This window comes from Odocoileus virginianus, chromosome 16 (genome assembly GCF_023699985.2).
Source record: "Odocoileus virginianus isolate 20LAN1187 ecotype Illinois chromosome 16, Ovbor_1.2, whole genome shotgun sequence".
Lineage (NCBI taxonomy): Eukaryota > Metazoa > Chordata > Mammalia > Artiodactyla > Cervidae > Odocoileus > Odocoileus virginianus.
The window spans coordinates 30,737,811-30,760,835 of NC_069689.1; the positions used below are offsets into that span (position 1 = coordinate 30,737,811).

A 23,025-nucleotide genomic window follows, 5' to 3' on the forward strand; every position below is an offset into this window, starting at 1 on the left:
CCTAATTTTTGAACCAGTTGGTTGTTCCATGTAAGGTCCTAACTGTTGCTTCTTGACCTGAATACAGGTTTCTCAGGTGTCAGGTAAGGTAGTCTGGTATTATCATCTCTTTAGAATTTTCCATAGTTTGTTGTGATCCACACAGTCAAAGGCTTTAGTTAATCAAAGAAGTAGAAATTCTTCTGGAATTCCCTTGATTCTCCATGATCCAACGAATGTTGGAAATTTGATTTCTGGTTCCTCTGCCTTTTCTAAACCCAGCTTGTACATCTGGAAGTTCTTGGTTATGTACTGCTGAAACCTAACTTGAAAGATTTTGAGCATAACCTTGCTAGCATGTGAAATGAGCTCAGTTGTACTCACTGTAGTTTAAACATTCTTTGGCATTGCCCTTCTTTGGGATTTCAGTGAAAACTTACCTTTTCCAGTCCTGTGGCCACTGCTGAGTTATCCAAATTTGCTGACATATTGAGTTCAGTACTTGTTAGTGTATAGACATGCAACAAATTTCTGTATATTAACTTTGTAACCTGAATTTTATTGAATTAAATTTTTAGAAATGGAAAATTCTTATTATTTATAGTTAGAGTAATTGTCTATTCTAAAAACCCATAAGTATTAGCTAAAAAACTATTAAAACTAGTAATAGAATTTACAAAGGTGACCACTGACAAAATCTTTTCTATGTGCTTTAGTTGTATGCTAACAAGAAATATAAAGGATCTTTATGATGTTAAAATGAGGAGTCTAACCATTTTTTGATACTATTTAACTTCTGACAGTTTCTAAGCCTTTCCTGTCCCTCTTCCCTTTGTGCCAGACATCTGGGAAAGTTGATAAGAAAGTGCAGGCTTCTTTGGCATGGGTGGCTGGGAACACACATCCTAGGCTACGCTTCCCCTCCCCAAACACAGTGAAACTCAGTAAAAATCAAGATTTGTTTTCTTTCCTTGTTCTCTCAGGCAGTTTTGTACCTGCTTGAGAGTCCTGCCATGTGCCTTAATAAATCTCAATTCTGAGTAATATATATGTTCACACCCTCTTGAGGTGTGCTGTCATAGTGTTGACACTGGAGTTGAGCTTTTATACAGCAGACATAAAATGACTGAGATGAAGAGTAGTAGCTAAAATTTACTAATTCTTATTATGTTTTTACATACTGTTTTCAGAGCATTGAGTCATTTAATCTTTACAACAACCCTATGAGGTAGATAATATCATTACTTTCATCTTAGAGATGAGGAAATAGAGGTCAGAAGTTAGGTATTCTGCACTAGATCACACAACTGTTCAAAGGAGGGATTAGGATTTAAATCCAGAAGTCTGGTTCCAGACCCCTACTCATCCACTGTTGTCATTTAATTGCCAAGTTGCATTTGACTCTTTGTGACCTCATGGGCTGCAGCATGCCCCGCTTCCCTATCCCTCACCATCTCCCAAAGTTTGCCCAAGTTCATGTCCATTGAATCAGTGATGCCATCCAACCATCTCATCCTCTGTCATCCTATTCTCCATCTGCCTTTAATCTTTCCCAGCATCAGGGTCTTTTTCAATGAGTTGGCTGTTCGTATCAGGTGGCTAAAGTACTAGAGCTTTAGCCTCAACATCAGTCCTTCCAATGAGTATTCAGTCACTGTATGGAAGATATATTTTACTCTATTAGCCATCCCATGTTTGGCTTAATATTTTAAATGAAAACCACACCAGTAAGTCTATCCCATAGTGCTTACAACATGCATTTATTTTCTCTTGATGAATGGTTTGGCATTTTTGCTTTTAACTGCTGATCTGTGATATTTATTTACTTTTGGCTGTGTTGGATCTTCATTGCTGTGCATGGGCTTTCTCTAGTTGCTATTAGCAGGTTCTACTCTCTAGTTGTGGTGCGTGGGCTTCTCATTTGTGGTGGCTTCTTCTGTTGCAGAGCATGGGCTCTAGGGAACTCAGGCTTCAGTAGTTGTGGTGCAGGGTTTTAGTTGCTCTGTGGTGTGTGGAATCTTCCCGGGCCAGGTGTCAAACTCATGTCCCCTGTATTGGCAGATAATTCTTAACCATGGGACCACTAGGGAAGTCCTGGTTTGTGATACATTTTTAAAATCTGGCATGCCAAACTGGACTTTGAAGATTAAATGGAGGCACAGAATGTTTAAGTAAGCTTCCCCAAGAGTCACACATCCATGAAGAGGCAAAGCCAGTATCTGCCTCTGTTGTCTTTCTGATTTAATAATTGACATTCATATACTGATTTATAACTAAAATGCAAGTTATATACATTATTTCATTTAATAATTTCAGCAAGTTTGGGAAGGTAAATTATTAGAGGTATAAATCCCACATTGTCCAGATGAGGAAACTGAGACCTAAAGAGGTTATATAATTATTCCAAGATGACACATATGTTAAATCTGTGTAGCAAGACCAAAATGTGGCCCTTGATATGATATTTTTCTTTGTATCTGGCTGGTTTCTTTGCTGAAGCTACTTCTAGAAATGTGCTTAGATGTGGAGAGGCCTGAGGTACCATGTTTTCTTCCAAATGTGAATGATCCAAACTGGAGTTTCCTGTATCTAGTCTGTTTAGGTGCTTCTTTGGCTCCTGGGAAAGCACCAAGGTCTGATAATAGTGTCTGGGAGTGGTCAAAGTCTCAGTAGGTGCTTTATTGATCTTTATTTTTTTCTCTTTTTCTTTTTTTATTGAAGGATAATTACTTTACAGAATTTGGTTGTTTTTTGTCAAACCTTAACATGAATCAGCCATAGGCATACATGTATCCCCTCCCTTTTGAATCTCCCTCCCATCTCCCTCCCCATCCCACCCCTCTAGGTTAATACAGAACCCCTGTTTGAGTTTCCTGAGCCATACAGCAAATTCCCATCAGCTGTCCATTTTACATATGGTAATGTAAGTTTCCATGTTACTCTTTCCATACATCTCACCCTCTCCTCCCCTCTCCCCATGTCCATAAGTCTATTCTCTATGTCTGTTTCTCCATTGCTGCCCTGTAAATAAATTCTTCAGTATCATTTTTCTAGATTCCGTATATGTGTGTTAGAGTACAAAATTTATCTTTCTCTCTCTGACTCAGTTCACTCTGTATAATAGGCTCTAGGTTCATCTACCTCATCAGAACTGACTTAAGTGTGTTCCTTTTTATGGCTGAGTAATATTACATTGTGTTTATGTACCACAACTTCTTTATCCATTTATCTGTTGATGGACATCTAGGTTGCTTCCATGTTCTAGCTATTGTAAATAGTGCTGCAATGAACAGTGGCATACATGTCTTTTTCAGTTTTGGTTTCCTCAGGGTATAGGCCTAGGAGTGGGATTGCTAGGTCATATGGTGGTTTTTTAAAGGAATCTCCATACTGTCTTCCACAGTGGCTGTATCAATTTACATTCCCACCAACAGTGCAAGAGTGTTCCCTTTTCTCCACACCCTCTCCAGCATTTATTGTCTGTAGACTTTTTGATGATGGCCATTCCTGACTGGTGTGAGGTGATATCTCATTGTGGTTTTGATTTGCATTTCCCTGATAATGAGTGATGTTGAGCATCTTTTCATGTGTTTGTTAGCCATCTGTATGTCTTCTTTGGAGAAATGTCTGTTTAAGCCTTTCCCCCACTTTTTGATTGGGTTGTTTGTTTTTCTGGCATTGAGTTGTATGAGCTGCTTATATATTTTGGAAATTAATCCTTTGTCAGTTGTTTCATTTGCTATTATTTCCTCCCATTCTGAGGATTGTCTTTTCACCTTGATTATAGTTTCCTTTGCTGTGTGAAAGCTTTTAAGTCTAATCAGGTCCCACTTGTTTACTTTTGTTTTTATTTCCATTACTCTAGGAGGTGAGTCATAGAGGAACTTGCTTTGATTTATGTCATTGTGTGTTCTGCCTATGTTTTCTTCTAAGAGTTTTATAGTTTCTGGTCTTACATTTAGGTCTTTAATCCATTTTGAGTTTATCTTTGTGTATGGTGTTAGGAAGTGATCTAATTTCATTCTTTTACACGTAGCTGTCCAGTTTTCTCAGCACCATTTATTGAAGAGGCTGTCTTTGCCCTGTTGTATATTCTTGCCTCCTTGCCAAAAATAAGGTACCCATAGGTGCATGGGTTTCTTTCTGGGCTTTCTATCTTGTCCCATTGGTTTATATTTCTGTTTTTGTGCCAGTACCATACTGTCTTGATGACTATAGCTTTGTAGGATAATCTGAAGCCAGGAAGGTTGATCCTCCAGCTCCATTCTTCTTTCTCAAGACAGCTTTGGCTATTTGGGGACTTTTGTGTTTCCATATGAATTGTGAGATTTTTTTGTTCTAATTCTGTGAAAAATGCCATTGGTAATTTGATAGGGATAGCATTGAATCTGTAGATTGTGTTTGGTAGGATAGCCATTTTCACAATATTGATTCTTCCTACCCAGGAACATGGAATATCTCCCCATCTGTTTATGTCATCTTTGATTTCTTTCATCAATGTCTTATAATTTTTTTGTGTACAGTTCTTTTGTCTCCTTAGGTAAGTTTATTCCTAGGTATTTAATTCTTTTTGTTGCAATGGTGAATGGGATTCATTCTCTCTCTGATTTTTCATTGTTAGTATATAGAAAAGCAAATGATTTCTGTGTATTGATTTTGTATCCTACAACTTTGCTAAATTCACTGATTAGCTTTAGTTTTCTATGTACAGTATCATGTCATCTGCAACGAGTGAGAGCTTTACTTCTTTTCTGATCTGGATTTCTTTTATTTCTTTTCCTTCTCTAATTGCTGTAGCTAGGACTTCCAGAACTATGTTGAATAATAGTGGTGAAAGTGGACACCCTTGTCTTGTTGCTGATCTTAGGGGGAATGCTTTCAGTTTTTCACCATTGAGAATAATGTTTTCTGTAGGCTTATCATACATGGCCTTTACCATGTTGAGGGAGGTTCCTTCTATGCCTATTTTTTGAAGAGTTTGAATCATAATTGGGTACTGAATTTTGTCAAAGGCTTTTTCTGCATCTGTTGAGATGATCATATGGTTTTTATCTTTCAATTTGTTGATATGGTGTATCACACTGATTGATTTGTTTATGTTGAAGAATCCTTGCATCCCTGGAATAAACCCAACTTGATCATGGTGTATAAGCTTTCTAATGTGTTGCTGAATTCTATTTGCTAAAATTTTGTTGAAGATTTTTGCATCTATGTTCATCAGTGATATTGGCCTGTAGTTTTTTTTGTGTGTGTGTTGTCCTTGTCTGGTTTTGGTATCAGGGTGATGGTGGCCTCATAGAATGAGTTTGGAAGTGTTCCTTCCTCTGCAATTTTTTGAAAGAGTTTTAGAAGGATAGGCATTATCCCTTTTCTAAATGTTTGATAGAATTCTGTGAAGCCGTCTGGTCCTGGGCTTTTGTTTTGGGTGGTTTTTGATCACAGTTTCAATTTCAGTGCTTGTAATTGGGTTGTTCATAATTTCTATTTCCTTCTGATTCATTCTTGGAAGATTACACATTTCTAAGAATCCATCCATTTCTTCCAAGTTATCCATTTTATTGCCATATAGTTGTTCATACTAGTCTCTTATAATTCTTTGTGTTTCTGCCTTGTCTGTTGTAACCTCTCCTTTTTCATTTCTAACTTTGTTGATTTGATTCTTCTCTCTTTTTTTCTTGATGAGACTGGCTAAAGGTTTGTCAATTTTGTTTATCTTCTCAAAGAACCAGCTTTTAGTTTTATTAATCTTTATTATTATTTCTTTTACCTCTTTTTCATTCCTTTTTTTTCTCATTCATTTCTGCTCAGATCTTTATGATTTTTTTCCTTCTACCAGTTTTTGTTGTTGTTGTTGTTGTTGTTTTTCCAGTTATTTTATGTGTAAAGTTAGGTTGTCTATTTGATGTTTTTCTTGTTTCTGGAGGAAGGATTGTATTGTTATAAACTTCCCTCTTAGAACTGCTTTTGCTGCATCCCATAGGTATTGAGTTATCATGTTTTCATTGTCATTTGTTTCTAGAAATTTTTTAATTTCCCTTTTGATTTCTTCAGTAACCTGTTGGTTATTTAGAAACATGTTGTTTAATCTCCACGTGTTTGTGTTTCTTACACTTTTTTTCCTTGTAACTGATATCTAGACTTATAGTGTTGTGATCAGTGAAGATGCTTGATACAATGTCAATTTTCTTAAATTTACTGAGGTTTGATTTGTGACCCATGATGTGGTCTATCCTGGAGAATGTTCCATGTGCACTTGAGAAGAAGGTGTATTCTTCTGCCTTTGGATGGAATGTCCTGAAGATATCAATGAGATCCATCTCATCTAATGTATCATTTAAGACTTGTGTTTCCTTATTAATTTTCTGTTTTGATGATCTGTCCATTGGTGTGAGTGGGGTGTTCAAATCTCCTACTATTATTGTGTTACTGTCAATTTCTCCTTTTATATCTGTTAGTGTTTGTCTTATGTATTAAAGTGCTCCTATGTTAGGTGCATAGATATTTACAATTGTTATGTCTTCCTCTTGGATTGATCCCTTGATTATGTAGTGCCCTTCCTTATCTCTTATAATCTTCTTGATTTTAAGGTCTCTTTTCTCTAATATGAGGATTGCTCCTCCAACTTTCTTTTACTTCCCATTAGCATGGAATATATTTTTTCCATCCTCTCACTTTCAGTTTATATGTGTTTTAAGGTATGAAGTGGGTTTCTTATAGACAGCATAAATATGGGTCTTGTTTTTATATCCATTCAGCCAGTCTGTGTCTTTTGGTGGGAGCATTTAATCCAATAACATTTAAAGCAATTATTGATATATATGTTCCTGTTGCCATTATCTTAATTGTTTGGGGTTGATTTTGTAGATCTTTTTTCTTCTCTTGTATTTCTTGACTATATAAGTCTGTTTAACATTTGTTGTAAAGCTGGTTTGGTGGTACTGAATTTTCTTAACTTTTGCTTGTCTGAAAAGCTTTTTATTTCTCCATCAATTTTGAATGAGATCCTTGCCGGGTATGATAATCTTGATTGTAGATTTTTCCCTTTCAGTACTTTAAATATATCCTGACATTCTCTTCTGGTCTGTAGAGTTTCAGCTGAAAGATCAGCTGTTAAGTGTACAGGGTTTCCCTTGTATGTTACTTGTTTCTTCTCCCTCGCTGCTTTTAATATTCTTTGTGTTTAGTCTTGGTTAGTTTCATTAATATGTGTCTTGGGTTTATCCTGTATGGGACTCTTTGTGCTTGAGGTCTCCTTTTCCCAGGGTTCAAGGTTGTGTTCTTTCTTCCTTTTGGTTTCTGCCCTCCTAAGCAAACAGCCTCTTCCAACAACACAAGAGAAGACTCTGCACATGGACATCACCAGATGGTCAACACCGAAATCAGATTGATTATATTCTTTGCAGCCAAAGATGGAGAAGCTCTATACAGTAAGGAAAAACAAGACCGGGAGCTGATTGTGGCTCAGATCATGAACTCCTTATTGCCAAATTCAGACTTAAACTGAAGAAAGTAGGGAAAACCACTAGACCATTCAGGTATGATCTATATCAAATCCCTTATGGCTATACAGTGGAAGTGAGAAATAGATTTAAGGGACTAGATCTGATAGACAGAGCGCCTGATGAACTATGGACAGAGGTTTGTGACATTGTACAGGAGACAGAGATCAAGACCATCCCCGTGGAAAAGAAATGCAAAGGGCAAAACGGTTGTCTGAGGAGGCCTTACAAATAGCTGTGAAAAGAAGAGAAGCAAAAAGCAAAGGAGAAAAGGAAGATATTCCCTATTGAATGCAGAGCTCCAACGAATAGCCAGGAGAGATAAGAAAGCCTTCCTCAGCGATCAATGCAAAGAAATAGAGGAAAACAACAGAATGGGAAAGACTAGAGATATCTTCAAGAAAATTAGAGATACCAAAGGAACATTTCATGTAAAGATGGGATCGATAAAGGACAGAAATGGTATGGACCTAACAGAAGCAGAAGATATTAAGAAGATGTGGCAAGAATACACAGAAGAACTGTACAAAAAAGATCTTCATGACCCAGATACTCATGATGGTGTGATCACTCACCTAGAGCCAAACATCCTGGAATGTGAAGTCAAGTGGGCCTTAGAAAGCATCACTACGAACAAAGCTAGTGGATGTGATGGAATTCCAGATGAGCTCTTTCAAATCCTAAAAGATGATGCTGTGAAAGTGCTGCATGCAATATGCCAGCAAATTTGGAAAACTCAGCAGTGGCCAGAGGACTGGAAAAGGTCAGTTTTCATTCCAATCCCAAAGAAAGGCAATGCCAAAGAATGCTCAAACTACTGCACAACTGCACTCATCTCACACGCTAGTAAAGTAATGCTCAAAATTCTCCAAGCCAGGCTTCAGCAATACGTGAACTGTGAAATTCCAGATGTTCAGGCTGGTTTTAGGAAAGGCAGAGGAACCAGAGATCAAATTTCCAACATTCGCTAGATCATTGAAAAAGCAAGAGAGTTCCAGAAAAACATCTATTTCTGCTTTACTGACTACGCCAAAGCCTTTGACTGTGTGGATCACAATAAACTGTGGAAAATTCTGAAAGAGATGGGAATACCAGACCACCTGACCTGCCTCTTGAGAAATCTATATGCAGGTCAGGAAGCAACAGTTAGAACTGGACGTGGTACAACAGACTGGTTCCAAATAGGAAAAGGAGTACGTCAAGGCTGTATTGTCACCCTGCTTATTTAACTTATATGCAGAGTACATCATGAGAAACGCTGGGCTGGATGAAGCACAAGCTGGAATCAAGATTGCCGGGAGGGATATCAATAACTTCAGATATGCAGATGACACCACCCTTATGGCAGAAAGTGAAGAGGAACTAAAAAGCCTCTTGATGAAAGTGAAAGAGGAGAGTGAAAAAGTTGGCTTAAAGTTCAACAATCAGAAAACTAAGATCATGGCATCTGGTTCCATCACTTCATGGGAAATAGATGGGGAAACAGATCACTGCAGATGGTGACTGCAGCCATGAAATTAAAAGACGCTTACTCCTTGGAAGGAAAGTTATGACCAACCTAGATAGCATATTACAAAGCAGAGACATTACTTTGCCAACAGAGGTCCGTCTAGTCAAGGCTATGGTTTTTCCAGTGGTCATGCATGGATGTGAGAGTTGGAAGGTGAAGAAAGCTGAGCGCCAAAGAATTGATGCTTTTGAACTGTGTTGTTGGAGAAGACTCTTGAGAGTCCCTTGGACTGCAAGGAGATCCAACCAGTTCATCCTGAAGGAGATCAGTCCTGGGTGTTCATTGGAAGGACTGATGTTGAAGCTGAACTTCCAGTACTTTGGCCACCTTATGCGAAGAGTTGACTCATTGGAAAAGACCCTGATGCTTGGAGGGATTGGGGGCAGGAGAAGAAGGGGACGACAGAGGATGAGATGGCTGGATGGCATCACTGACTCAATGGACGTGAGTTTGAGTAAACTCTGGGAGTTTGTGATGGACAGGGAGGCCTGGCGTGCTGCGATTCATGTGGTCGAAAAGAGTCGGACACGACTGAGCAACTGAACTGAACTGAAGGTTGGTCCAGTGGTTTGTGGTGAGATTTGTGCTGAGTTTTTGTTTGTTTTTCCTCTGATGGGCAAGGGTGAGTGAGGTGATAATCCTGTCTGCTGATGATTGGGTTTATAATTTTGTTTTGTTTGTTGTTTAGATGAGGCATCCTGCACAGGTGCTACTGGTGATTGGGTGAAGCTGGGGCTTGTATTCAGGTGGTTTCCTTTGTGTGAGTCCTCACTGTTTGATACTCCCGAGGGTTAGTTCTCTGGGAGTCTAGGGTCTTGGAGTCAGTGCTCCCACTCCAAATGCTAAGGGCTTGATCTCTGGCCAGGAACAAGTGGTTTGTTATGGCATTAAGTGAGATTAAGACAAATATCCAAAAATGAGAAGCCAAAGATGACCCCCAGATAAATGGAAATTACAAAATCAGGCAAATAATAATTAAAATAATGGAATATATATATATATACATATCTACCCATGAGCAAAGTCAAAACAGTCCAACACAAATATAGTAAATTCACTCACCAAACAAAGGAAATAAAAAATTACATTTACCCATTAAGAACAAAACAAACTAAAGCACAAATTGCAAAACAAAACTAGAGCAACGTGTCAAGTGGGAAATAAAGCAATGAAAACAAAACTAACAAATATGTTGAGAGGAAAGGAAAGAAAGAAAAGAAAGAAAGAATAGATATGCACAGTTAAATAGAGGTAGGTGAAGAAGATTTATATACATTAAATGTTAACTGCAAGGGGAAGAGAACAGTAGGAAATGCAAAGAAAGGAATAAATGTAGAAAAAATATAGTAGGTTTAAAAAAATTAAAAATTAAAACTATAAAAAAGAGAAAAGAAAAAAAAAATGGAAGAAGATAGAAAAAAGGAAGAAAAAGGAAAACTCCAAGAACTGCAAAAGCCCAATGTAGAGGCAGAACTTTATAACAACAATAAAAAGTGTGACTGAATATCTACACATACACCCATAAGCAAAATCAAAACAGGCCAACAAAAATAAAGTACAATAGATTGACCCAGCAAACAAAGGAAACCAAAAATTATATCTACCAGAACAAAACTAACTAAAGCACAAACTGGAAAACTAAAGCAAAAGCAAGGTGCCAATTGGGAATAAAACAATGAAAATAAAACTAACAAAATGTTGAGAGGAAAGGAAAGAAAATAAAGAATAGATATGCAAAGTTAAATAGAGGTAGGTGAAGAAAATTTGTATACATTAAAGGTTAACTGCAAGGGGAAAAGAACAGTACGAAAAGCAAACAAAAGAATAAATGTACAAAAAATGATAATAGGTTTTAAAAATTAAAAATTAAAATTAAAAAAGAGAAAAGGAAAAAAAAAAGAGAGAGAGAGAAAAGGGAAACTGCACAGAACTGCAAAAGCCCAATGTAGAGGCAAAGGTTTATGACAATGATAAAAAATGTGAGGAAAAAAAAAATGTTCAAAAGCCTAATTGGATATCTTAGTGCCAGTAAAATCGACAACTACAACAGAGGGGAAAAAAAGGAAAGAAAAAAAAAAAAACCCAAAGAATCTACAGAACAAGTCAAAACTTAAGAATATTAAATATTTTTCTTGAGTCACTGCTGTCAGACTCCTTTCCTTACCTTGCAGTCCACCTCACCTCCCTAGAATGCGCTCCAGCACCATGCTGACCTCTGGGTCTGTTGTGGGGGCAGCTCAGATTCTAATCTGGTCCTGCTCCTCTGTGTTCTTGCCTCCAATGTCCACAGCTACCAGAACTAGTGCGGTTTCTTTGGTGGGAGCTCTCAGTGACCTTTTATATATTCCAAAGACACAGAGTCTGCCTAGTTGACCGTGTGGATTTAATCTGCAGCTTGTACAGCTGGTGGGAAGGTTTTGGGTCTTCTTCCTTAGCCACACTGCCCCTGGGTTTCAGTTGTGGTTTTATTTCCACCTCTGCATGTGGTTTGTCCACTGGGATTTGCTCCTGAGGCTGCCCTGGAGGACTTGGGTCTGCCCCTGTGAGGGCCAGGCGCGGAGGTGGGGCAGCTGCTTGGGTCACAGGGGTTCTGGCAGCGCCAGGTACTCAGGGGGGTTGGTGTCTAGGGCAGCAGGAAATAGAGTGCTCTAGAAGGGTATGGCAACCATTGTTGGCCAATATGCTCCAGTATTCTTGCCTGGAGAACCTCCCTTCCTGACAGAGAAGCCTGGCAGGCCACAATCTACAGGGTCACAAAGAGTTGGGCACGACCAGAGCAACCCTGCATGCATAGGCACAAGACTTTTTTTGCCTGTGGCAGCTCAGCCCCAGGGAGAGTTGAGCGTGAAGGCGGCGCAGCTGCTTGGATTGCGGGGACCCTGGCGGGGCCAAGTGTGCAGGGACACGACTGCCTCTGCTGCAGGAGTCCTTTTTCAAGCGTCTTGTAGCTGGTGATCAGAGGGCCTCTTTGGCCAGTCTTTCTCTGTAGCTCTGCACGTTCAGGCACTTAGAGGCTTCCTTGCCTGGGCTCCTTCTCTGTTGTTTGGTGCATCAGGCACTTAAAGGGGCACCCCGGGTGGGGCCCTACTCTGTAGTTCAGTGCCAGGCGTCTGATGGGCCAGCCTCTCTATTGTTCAGCTGCCAATGCTGACGTGTGGGGGAAGAGAGGCTATGGTGATGGCTCCACCGTCACAGCAGTATCACCTTGCTTCTATGGCTGCCCAGCTTTCCTCCACAGGCATTTCCCACCACAGTCTCCTCCACATCCCCTCGATTCATCTCTCCACAGTCCACAGCAGCCCTCGCCCTGGGATTGCTCCACAATACCTAAACCCCAGCTTAGAGCCGCTGTGCCTTCCAGGAGATCTGCATCCCTGTCCGAGGTATGTATGGCTGTGACAAGGACTGTCTGGTTCTCATTCCAATTAGGCTGCCACAGGTCCGCTGTTTCACTCTCAGCCTTAAACGTTTCTCCTCTGACTCAGACCATTGCCCCGATGTGGGGATCGGACCCCTGCTTCAGTTCCCCCACCTGTCGAGGGCAGGTCCAGTCCTACTAACACTCCTGTTTTTCCCCCTAGTTTCTTCATCCTACTGAGTTTTGCATGGGTCTATATATTCTTTTCTGCTGGTCAGGTACTCCTGTCTGCTCTCAGCTGCTGTTCTGCATGCACTTCTGTGTTTGAAGGTGTATTCCTGATGTGTCTGTGGAGAGAGGTGCACTCCACGTTCACCTACTTCTCTGCCATCTTGTTCTCTACCTATTGATCTTTATTAATCCTGGTGCAGCAGAACTAGGAGATACCTTGCTAGGGATGACAAATGCCAAAGGAGATGTCAGAGTCTCCTAGAGACGGCTGTAACATTATCTCTCGCTCTGTACACTCTTCTGCAAGGTTACCTTGCCATTCTTCCATCAGGAGATGCGATCTGTTTCTCCATTCCCTTGGGTCTGGATGGGTCCTGTTTCTTCTTTGACCGGTAGAGCGTGGCAGACGTGATGCTGTGCCATTTCTATGTATAGCCATTAACCAACGCAACAGCTTTTGCTTCCTGTCTTTTGGAAGTCAAACAGCATGCAATAAAAGGACCTACCCTGAGCCCACAGTGGTGAGAGCCCTCAAACGTGTGACGAGGTGTTGGAGGTTGAGACACCAAGTGGAGAGAGAGAGCTGCCAAGAAGCACTGAAGTTTCAGACATGTAGAGAAGTGGGTTGTCTAGCCTCAACTGCCTGGACATGGCAGAGATGAACTGCCCCAGGCAAGACGTTGAATTTCTGATCCATAAAACTGTGAGCAAAAGAAAAGGATTGCTTGAAGCCACTATGTATTGGAGTGGCTTGTTATGCAGCCAGGGATGACTAAAACAGAAGTAACTTTAAGCTGTTCCTGGTACTATACTCTGAGTCGTCAATAGTAGCGGGCACAGCTTTCCTGTCTGCATGGAGTTACTTTTCATTCAGCAGAATGGACCACAAAGGGAGTAACTACTGGTCACTGATGACCATTTTCAGCTCTCAGGTGCTTAGGTCTTTAAAGGTGGTCTGTTTTACCATTAGGACAAGATAATAAACAGAACTTATACATATCTGAGCTAAAATTTCATGATTCATTTTGAGCAAGAGGAAAATAATTCAAGTATGTGATTATATTTGCCTATCCTTTTGTAGTTTCCAAAGTGCTTTTTCATGTCTATTTCCACTTTCAATCTTCCCATTGAATTTGAGATAGATAGAAGAGGTTCTATTTTTTCCATTTTTTAAATAAGGAAATAGAGGCTCAAAAAGGTTATTTGACTTGCCTATAGCCATGTGAATAGTTTCAGATGTAAGGCTAGAATTCCAAATGTCTTCACTCACAGCCTGTTTCTAGTCTAGCAGCCAATCATCCTCTGAGTTGGGCAAAACAGAGAATGGATTGTGGGGGAGTGATTCCTCTAGCTGATGTTTTAACCATTATGGTAGGTGTATGTTCAATGAAACTCACTTGTTTCCAAGACAACAGGATTCAAAGGAAAACCTCAATTGCTCAGGAGGAGGCAGATTCACTGTCATTTCCATCCCTTTGAAGAATTGCACATTTTTGATGGGCAAAGTGCCAGAAGTAATTAAACCAAATAACTCCAGGGAGCCCTGATGGAGCAAGAAGGTAGAAGAAAAGCAACATATATATACATACATATATATAAAATGTGGGTGTTGCTTCTGCTGTGAGAGTCTTTCAACAGAAATCATGACAATCCAGGAAAATCCAGGGATCAACACTCTGTAGAAAAGAACAACAATCTGGAAAGAGAAAGAAGGAAGCATTTGAAATGGAGAGATGGGGAGGAGGGAGGAGGAAAGAGGAAGAGATAGGCAAGGTGGAGGCACGGTCATGGCCCCTCAGTCCTTTCCCTGGTCCCCACGGGAAAGAAGCAGCAGATGAAGCAGTCAGATTTTACCATGAATTCCCTAAGTTGAGTCTAGTAACTTGAAGCATTCATTTTGTCTTTATTTGCTTTTCTTGTGAGTTGTCTGCTTGGTTCTAATTTCCCATTTTTGCTGTGGAGATCAAGAGATTTGGAACAGAGCAGATATTTAATACATTTTTCTGTACTGGCTGCATGACATATTTTTATTATAATTTTTTGTTAGCTTATTATGGGATGGAAAATTTGATCTCTCAGGCATGTGAGAGGAAGGAGGCTCTTTTTTTTTAAAATTGAGGTATAGTTGATGTACAATATTATAAAAGTTATAGGTGTACAACATAGTAATTCAGAATTTTTAAAGGTTGTATTCTATTTATATTATTATAAAATATTGGCTATGTTCCTTGTGTTGCATAATATATCCTTGTAGCTTATTTTGTACATAGTAGTTTGTACTTCTTAATCCCCTACCCCGGTCAAGGAGGAGTTTCTTTTGGTTTCTTCCATTCTGGTCTTTAATGCATTCAACATTTACTGAGCTGCTATTTTATAGAAGGCCCTGTCCTAAGTACTGGGGATTTAGAAATGATAGGGTACTCCATTTAATGGTTCATACTTAATGTACCCACTTGCCTGTTCTTCACACTAAATAGTTAATGTGCCATAGCTCTGTTGTAAGCTACAGAGTGATTGCCCAATGCATGGTTTTTATGCAACATTCATTTATTCATGTAACCAACAGATAGTTATTACCTCTTAATAAGAGTCAGATACTCTGCTATGTTTTGAAGTTACAAAAAGCAACATGTATAACAATGAATTAATAATTTGAATTTATTAAGAACTCTGCAAATCAGTAAGGACAAATAAACCAACAAAAAATGAGTAAGTGATATAAACATGGGATTCACAGAAGAGAAAAATTAAGAGGCTAAAGAATGTTTGAGAAGATATTCACCTTCACTAAGCTAGGGAGGAAAAACCAAATTAAAATCAGCACAAGATACTATTTTATTTTTACCTACTAGTGTGACAAAAATGAAGTTTATTAATATGTAGTGTTGTTGAGTTGTGGAAAAAGAGGTGCTTCCTGTGCTTCTAGTGGGAACGGGAAGTGATCCCTGGCTTTGGAGGGCAATTTAGTATCTATTAAAATTGTTTCTATAGAGAACAACTGGAAACAACGTAACTGTCCCTAGAGTGGATAGATAGGACATGGTCTATTAGATGGTGAAATATTACTCAGAGAAAAAAGTTAGAGCTATCCACATCAACATTGATCGATCTCAAAAATGTATCATAGAGTGAAAAGAGCAAGCTCTAGAGTTGTATGTATTTTCTGAACATTTATGTGAAAAGACCCACAAAAATTAATACTATCTATTTTCTATGGCATAGCTAAATAGCCTAGTAAAGATATGTATTAGATTATAGTAGAAGTTATCTCTTGGGTTTTGGTTATCTCTGGGGTTTCTGGGAAAGGATTGAAGAAATCTAGGGGACTTCATTTATATTTGTAATATTATATATTTTAGGCAAATACATCATATAAAATTATAATTTATTTCTAACAATTAACTAGAGAGAAACAGTGTACAGAAAGCAATTCTTGTCTTTGACTGTGGACAAGGCTGGTATTAGAACTCGGGTCTCTAATTGTCTAGTGCAGTGGTTTGTCTCTTGGATGTATGATAAATTTAATTTGACTTGCTCTCTGCACAGTGAGATCTTTTCCAGTTGGCATGAAAGTTAAGGCATTTTATTTATATCTTTGTGGGGAATAGATTTTTCTTTACTTTTTTTTTTTTTTTTGTCTGAGCCACATGACATGTGGGATCTTAGTTCCCTGACTAGGGACTGAACCTGTGCCCCCTGCATTGGGAGCATAGAATCTTAACCACTGGACCACCAGGAAAGTCCTAGGTTTTTCATTTAAAGCAATTTTTAAAGTTTAAAAATGAATAGATGTCAAGAATATTTATAATTTATATGTTAGGTATTATTGTTGTTGTTTCATCACTAAGTCATGTCTGACTCTTTGTGACCTCATGGACTGTAGGCTCCTCTGTCCATGGGATTTCCCAGGCTAGAGTACTGGAGTAGGTTGCCATTTCCTTCTCCAGGGGATCTTTCCAACCCAGGGATCAAACTCATCTGTTTGATGTAGGCAGATTCTTTACCACTGAGCTACCTGGAAAGCTCATGCATTAAGTAGAGAGACTCATTAAGCTATGCTCAGTTCAAGGAATAGAAGACATGCATTTTTCTAAATGGAAATGGTAAGAACTTTTGGACTCTCCCATCAGAGACAAAACCTAAAGGGCTGATAGTTTCATCAGCACCATTTCCACAGCTACCTAGCAGCCAAACAGATTAAACAAACGACCCTATTTGGGAAATTGGAATCTTTTTCTCTTTGTGTGTTAAATGGCTACTCAGTGATTTATTTGGGCTGCTTCTAGAGGGCAAGAAGTCTCACAAAGCTCTGAGAGATGTTTCCAGAGATAAATAGTATCCAAGTGTATTTAGCAAATGATAATGCAAACCATACAAGATATATAGCACAAGGAAGCAAAATGGGCATTTGCTGTCTGAGAAGTAATTGAACATTTATAGTTTGGGAATAGCTAGTTCAGAGCTGGTAGAAGTGAGAGTCTTGTTTCAGTTGATAAAAGAATCCATGTTCTTTGGAACTCAGGGGGAACTTAAAAGGAATTTACCCATCTAAGTAGTACATTTTTGAGGTTTTTAAGTCTTTATCTGAGAAGCAATTTAAGTAAGAACTGGTTAAGACTGTATCCAAAATGCAGAGAGAGAGCAAGAAAGAGAGAGAGAGAGAGTCCCTCCACCCTTCCATAGACACTTGTGTGAAAGGAGGGAGAGAGGAGGGTGGGGAGAACAGAGGAGGGGACAGGTGGAGTTTAAGGTCAAGGTCTTGTCTTCTTTGCTCTTTAAGGTATTGGGGGCCACAAGCTTTTGTATACATGGCATAAAAGGCTTACATGCTGCCTCTTCAAAATGGCAGATACTTATTCCAAATGAAGGTTAGAACATTGCTGGGTATTGTAAGAGATCAGAACTAGAAAGGGATGATTAATGAGTCCCCAGAAGCTCCTGACAGCCATTTGAGACCCCTGAGAACCCATTGCTTCCTGAAGTCCCAATTCTCTCTTTGCAGACAATGATAGAGCCCTCAACTCCTTCCCTCACTGCAGCTTGTAGGGTTGCCAGATAGATTCAGGATGCAAAATTTGGAACATAGTTGCATGCAAAATGATTTATTGCTTATCTGAAATTCAAATTTAATGGAATATATTTTTATTTTCTAAATCTGACAACTTTATGTTCATGAAATATGTTTGCCCTTTTTCCTTCCCTGATTCTTTTTGTAATTTTGATCAAAAAAGTTCTCCATCCCTCAGAGACCCCTGACTGCTTCAGATGGGCCTGTAATTTTCCTTCTTCAGGACCCATACTCTCATTCTAAGGAGGGAAAGAGTGTACAGCTCCTATTTCCACCTTCCCTGAGACTTTTTCCCCCTGTGCTTGAAGATTACCTCACCATTTCAGAGAATTACTACTGCCTACCTGTCAAGAAATGCAAAGAAATAGAGGAAAACAACAGAATGGGAAAGTCTAGAGATATCATCAAGAAAATTAGAGATACCAAGGGAACATTTCATGCAAAGATGGGCTCAATAAAGGACAGAAATGGTATGGACCTAACAGAAGCAGAAGATATTAAGAAGAGGTGGCAAGAATACACAGAAGAACTGTACAAAAAAGATCTTCACGATCCAGATAATCACAATGGTGTGATCATTCACCTAGAGCCAGACATCCTGGAATGTGAAGTCAAGTGGGCCTTAGAAAGCATCACTACGAACAAAGCTAGTGGATGTGATGGAATTCCAGATGAGCTCTTTCAAATCCTAAAAGATGATGCTGTGAAAGTGCTGCACGCAATATGCCAGCAAATTTGGAAAACTCAGCAGTGGCCACAGGACTGGAAAAGGTCAGTTTTCATTCCAATCCCTAAGAAAGACAATGCCAAAGAATGCTCAAACTACCGCACAATTGCACTCATCTCACACACTAGTAAAGTAATGCTCAAAATTCTCCAAGCCAGGCTTCAGCAATACTTGAACCGAGAACTTCCAGATGTTCAAGCTGGCTTTAGAAAAGGCAGAGGAACCAGAGATCAAATTGCCAATATCTGCTGGATCATAGAAAAAGCAAGAGAGTTCCAGAAAAACATCTATTTCTGCTTTATTGACTACGCCAAAGCCTTGACTGTGTGGATCACAATAAACTGTGGAAAATTCTGAAAGAGATGGGAATACCAGACCACCTGGCCTGCCTCTTGAGAAACCTGTATGCAGGTCAGGAAGCAACAGTTAGAACTGGACATGGAACAACAGAGTGGTTTCAAATAGGAAAAGGAGTACGTCAAGGTTGTATATTGTCACCCTGCTTATTTAACTTATATGCAGAGTACATCATGAGAAACGCTGGGCTGGATGAAGCACAAGCTGGAATCAAGATTTCTGGGAGAAATATCAACAACCTCAGATATGCAGATGACACCACCCTTTATGGCAAAGAGTGAAGAGGAACTAAAAAGCCCCTTGATGAAAGTGAAAGAGGAGAGTGAAAAAGTTGGCTTAAAGCTCAACATTCAGAAAACTAAGATCATGGCATCTGGTCCCATCACTTCATGGGAAATAGATGGGGAAATAGTGGAAACAGTGTCAGACTTTATTTTTGGGGGCTCCAAAATCATTGCAGATGGTGACTGCAGTCATGAAATTAAAAGACGCTTACTCCTTGGAAGGAAAGTTATGACCAACCTAGATAGCATATTAAAAAGCAGAGACGTTACTTTGCCAACAAAGGTCTGTCTTGTCAAGGCTATGGTTTTTCCAGTGGTCATGTATGGATGTGAGAGTCGGCCTGTGAAGAAAGCTGAGCACCAAAAAATTGATGCTTTTGAACTATGGTGTTGAAGAAGACTCTTGAGAGTCCCTTGGACTGCAAGGAGATCCAACCAGTCCATCATAAAGGAGATAAGTCCTGGGTGTTCATTGGAAGGACTGATGCTGAAGCTGAAACTCTAATACTTTGGCCACCTCATGTGAAGAGTTGACTCATTGGAAAAGACCCTGATGCTTGGAGGGATTGGGGGCAGGAGAAGAAGGGGACGACAGAGGATGAGATGGTTGGATGGCATCACCGACTCAGTGGGCATGAGTCTGCGGAAACTCCGGGAGTTTGTGATGGACAGGGAGGCCTGGCGTGCTGCGATTCATGGGGTCGCAAAGAGTCGGACTGGGGTCGCAAAGAGTCTGGACACGACTGAGTGACTTCACTTTCACTTCAGTTCAGTTCACTCAGTCCTGTCGGATTCTTTACGACCCCATGGACTATAGCCTACCAGGCTTCTCCATCCATGGGATTTTCCAGGCAAGAGTACTGGAGTGGGTTGTCATTTCCTTCTCCAGGGGATCTTCCCGACCCAGGGATCAAACCTGGGTCTCCTGCATTGCAGGCAGATGCTTTACCCTCTGAGCCACCAGGGAAGCCACCAGGGAAGGCCGCGCCCTGAGGTCCCCGCCGACGCCAGACGACCACCCCCACACGTCCCCCGAAACGGGACAGAGCCCTCCACCCCGCCCCCCCCCCCCCACCTCGCACACCCGTTTGGCCGGCCCCCTTCCCGTCCATCGGGGCCCCCTATCCGCGCCTGCGTTCCCGGGCACCCTCCGCCTCCCGCCCCCCCAACCACCAAGGGCAGAGGGAAGGGGCTCCGACGGGAAGCGTGGCGCCAAGCGGGCAGGGGACACACGACAGAGGTAAGGGGGCGAGGGGGCGAGAGGGCGAGAGAACCGGACAGACAGCCGCAGGAGGCGTGGTTGGGGGCGGGGGTGGGAGAAAGCTCCGCGCCTCGGAGGGCGTGGGGAGGCGCCTGGCGACCGCGCGGCAGGCCCTTAGCAGCGGACGGCCGACGACCGGCCGAGGCGGACCGGTCCAGGGCCGGTGGCGGGAGGCGACGGGGCAAGACAAGCGGCACCGCGACGGGGAGCCGCCAACTCGTCATGCCGCACAGCCCGCGAGACGCGACCCGAGGATACGCACCGTGCGGTCCGCGGCCGGTGGGGAAGGAAGGCAGCCGTGGCCGGCGCCACGGGCGAAGGCGCGTGGGGTGGGGTGGGGGCGCGCGGAGCACCCCCTCCCCCCACCCCCCGAACCCAACCTCGAGGGACGTGGCGGGGAGGTCCGGGCGGGAAGAGGGCCACACAACCCCGGGAGACGACGCCACCGACCGCGGTGGGGCAGGGTGGCGGGGCGCCCCCGACCGGGGAGATGGGAGGGCGCGGAGGGGGGCCGGCGGGGCGGGGCAGGGTGGGAAGGCGGAGGAGAACGACCTTTCCCAGCCGAATCCCTAGCTCTGCACGCCGCGCCACCAACCTTCTCGCGCGGCTCCTCGTCCCCAGGCACTGAACTGAACCAGTCAAGAAATTCTTTCCCTTCAACATCTTCACACAGTGGAGAGATTAGAATGTATCTCATCATGCAAGAATATTCAAGATTAAGAAAGAATTATAATCTTATCTCTAAACACTACCCTCATAGCTCAAGTCGGTAAAGAATCTGCCTGCAATGCAGGAGATCCGGGTTCAGTCCCTGACTCAGGAAGATCCCCTGGAGAAGGAAATGGCAACCCACTCCAGTATTCTTGCCTAGAGAATCCCATGGACAGAGGAGCCTGGCAGGCTGCAGTCCATGGGCTCGCAAGAGTTGGACACGACTTAGTGTCTAAACCACCAACCATAATCTTATCTCTAAACACTATAGCGCCTACAGGGGCAAGCCAGGAAGAGTCTGTCATTGAAAAGACCGTAACCTTACTTGTAGCCAATCACAAACATACTTGAAGTTCAGAAGACGAGTAAGCATTTCTTTACTTTTCCTTTTGGGTTATTCTCTCATCCACTCATAGTTAGCCTTGGAGGAAATCTAGAGAGTTCTCTTCCACTTGGTTTGCCTTCTTTGTAGATGAACCAGGAAGCCCTGTTACCTTTTCTGCTCTAGGAGGGTGATAGCTAGCACCTCATCTATGGATGAGAATCTAAGCAAGGGGTTGGCAAATTACAAATTGTAGGGCAAATCCTCTTTACTGGCTGTTTTTCTACAGCTTGTGAGTTAAGAATGTGTTTTACATTTTGCTCGAGTGCTAAGTCACTTCAGTTGTGTCCGACTTTATGCAAACTTATTGACTGTGGCCCACCAGTCTCTTCTGTCTATGGGATTCTCTAGGTAAGAATACTGGAGTGGGTTGCCAACCCTTGAATTTCATTGTGTTTCCTGCATTGTAGATGGGTTCTTTACCCCTAGTGCCACCCGGGAAGCCCAACTTGAGTAAAATAACCAAATGAAGAATAACACTAAGTGACATGGAAATTAAACAAAATTCAAATTTCAGTATTCATAGTTTTACTGGAACACAACCAAGCTCATTCTTTTATATATTGTCTATGGCCACTTTCATGATCTAAGGGCAGAGCTGACTGTTTCAACAGAGGCCATATGGCCCACAAAGCTTAAAATATTCATGATCAGGCCCTTTTTGTATAAAGTTTACTGATCTCTGATTTAAGCAATACACTTTTCCTACTGATAGTAGCTGCCCCTGAGAGTATAACTTTCAAGTGTGTCCACTGCCTAGGTTATGAGATTCCCCTTCTTATATGGAATGGATCATTTAGAATACTTTTGGTTGCCAGGGACAGAATATGCTACCCAAAGTGCCCTTTTGGTTGTGTGGAAGCTAGTTGCAGTGTGGCTGCTCTAATGGTGCATTAGTGTTGACTTGAAAACTTTCTTTTGGATTAGAAATGTATTAACATTATCAAAACATTTTCAATTGATCTAGGCTTCTCTCCATCTCCTGACCTGCCTTCTAGTGTGTGAGCTTTTATATCCTTTATTCCTTTTCCAGAGCTTCTCCTATTTCAGAATTGAGAGTCTCACTTTACACTGGTTCCTAACTTTTGTCACTTCCTGGCAAACAGAAAATGTTATTTGTATAGCACATTGAGATAAACTAGAGGGATTTGTGAGGGTCTGTATAGGGCTTGGTGAAAAGATCTATTGTATATTTTTATAATTATGATATGGAAAATAAAAAAACTATGGAAGATATAAAATAAAAGACTTATATAAATGTTAGTTTTCATTCCAATGAAATGAAAAGGTCAGTTTTCATTCCAATGCCAAAGAATGCTCAAACTACTGTGCAGTTGCACTCATTTCACTTGCTAGCAGGATTATGCTAAAAATCCTTCAAGCTAGGCTTCAGCAGTACGTGAACTGAGAACTTCCAGATGTACAGCTGGGTTTCAAAGAGGCAGAGGAACCGGAGATCAAATTACCAACATTCGTTGGGTCATGGTGAAAGCAAGGGATTTCCAGAAAAATATCTACTTCTGCTTCATTGACTGTGCTAAAGCCTTTGATTATGTGGATCACAAGAAAACTGTGGAGAAATCTTAAAGAGAAGGGAGTAACAGACCACCTTACCTGTCTCCTGAGAAACCTGTATACAAGTCAAAACCTAACAGTTA

At 41.2% G+C, this 23,025-nt stretch overlaps 1 protein-coding gene across 2 annotated transcripts in view; it reads left to right on the forward strand.

The window, feature by feature from the left end:
• The window catches only part of EGLN3 (egl-9 family hypoxia inducible factor 3), a 392,726-nt gene that overhangs the window by 10,713 nt on the left and 358,988 nt on the right, over positions 1-23,025 (forward strand). Inside the window, exon 1 of one of the 2 annotated variants that reach the window (XM_070478038.1) lies at positions 20,189-20,253. The exons of the other annotated variant lie outside the window; for it this stretch is intronic. The gene's annotated coding sequence lies outside the window, so the exon portion shown is untranslated. Of the gene's footprint in view, positions 1-20,188; positions 20,254-23,025 lie in introns of those variants that run through there. 2 annotated transcript variants of the gene reach the window in all.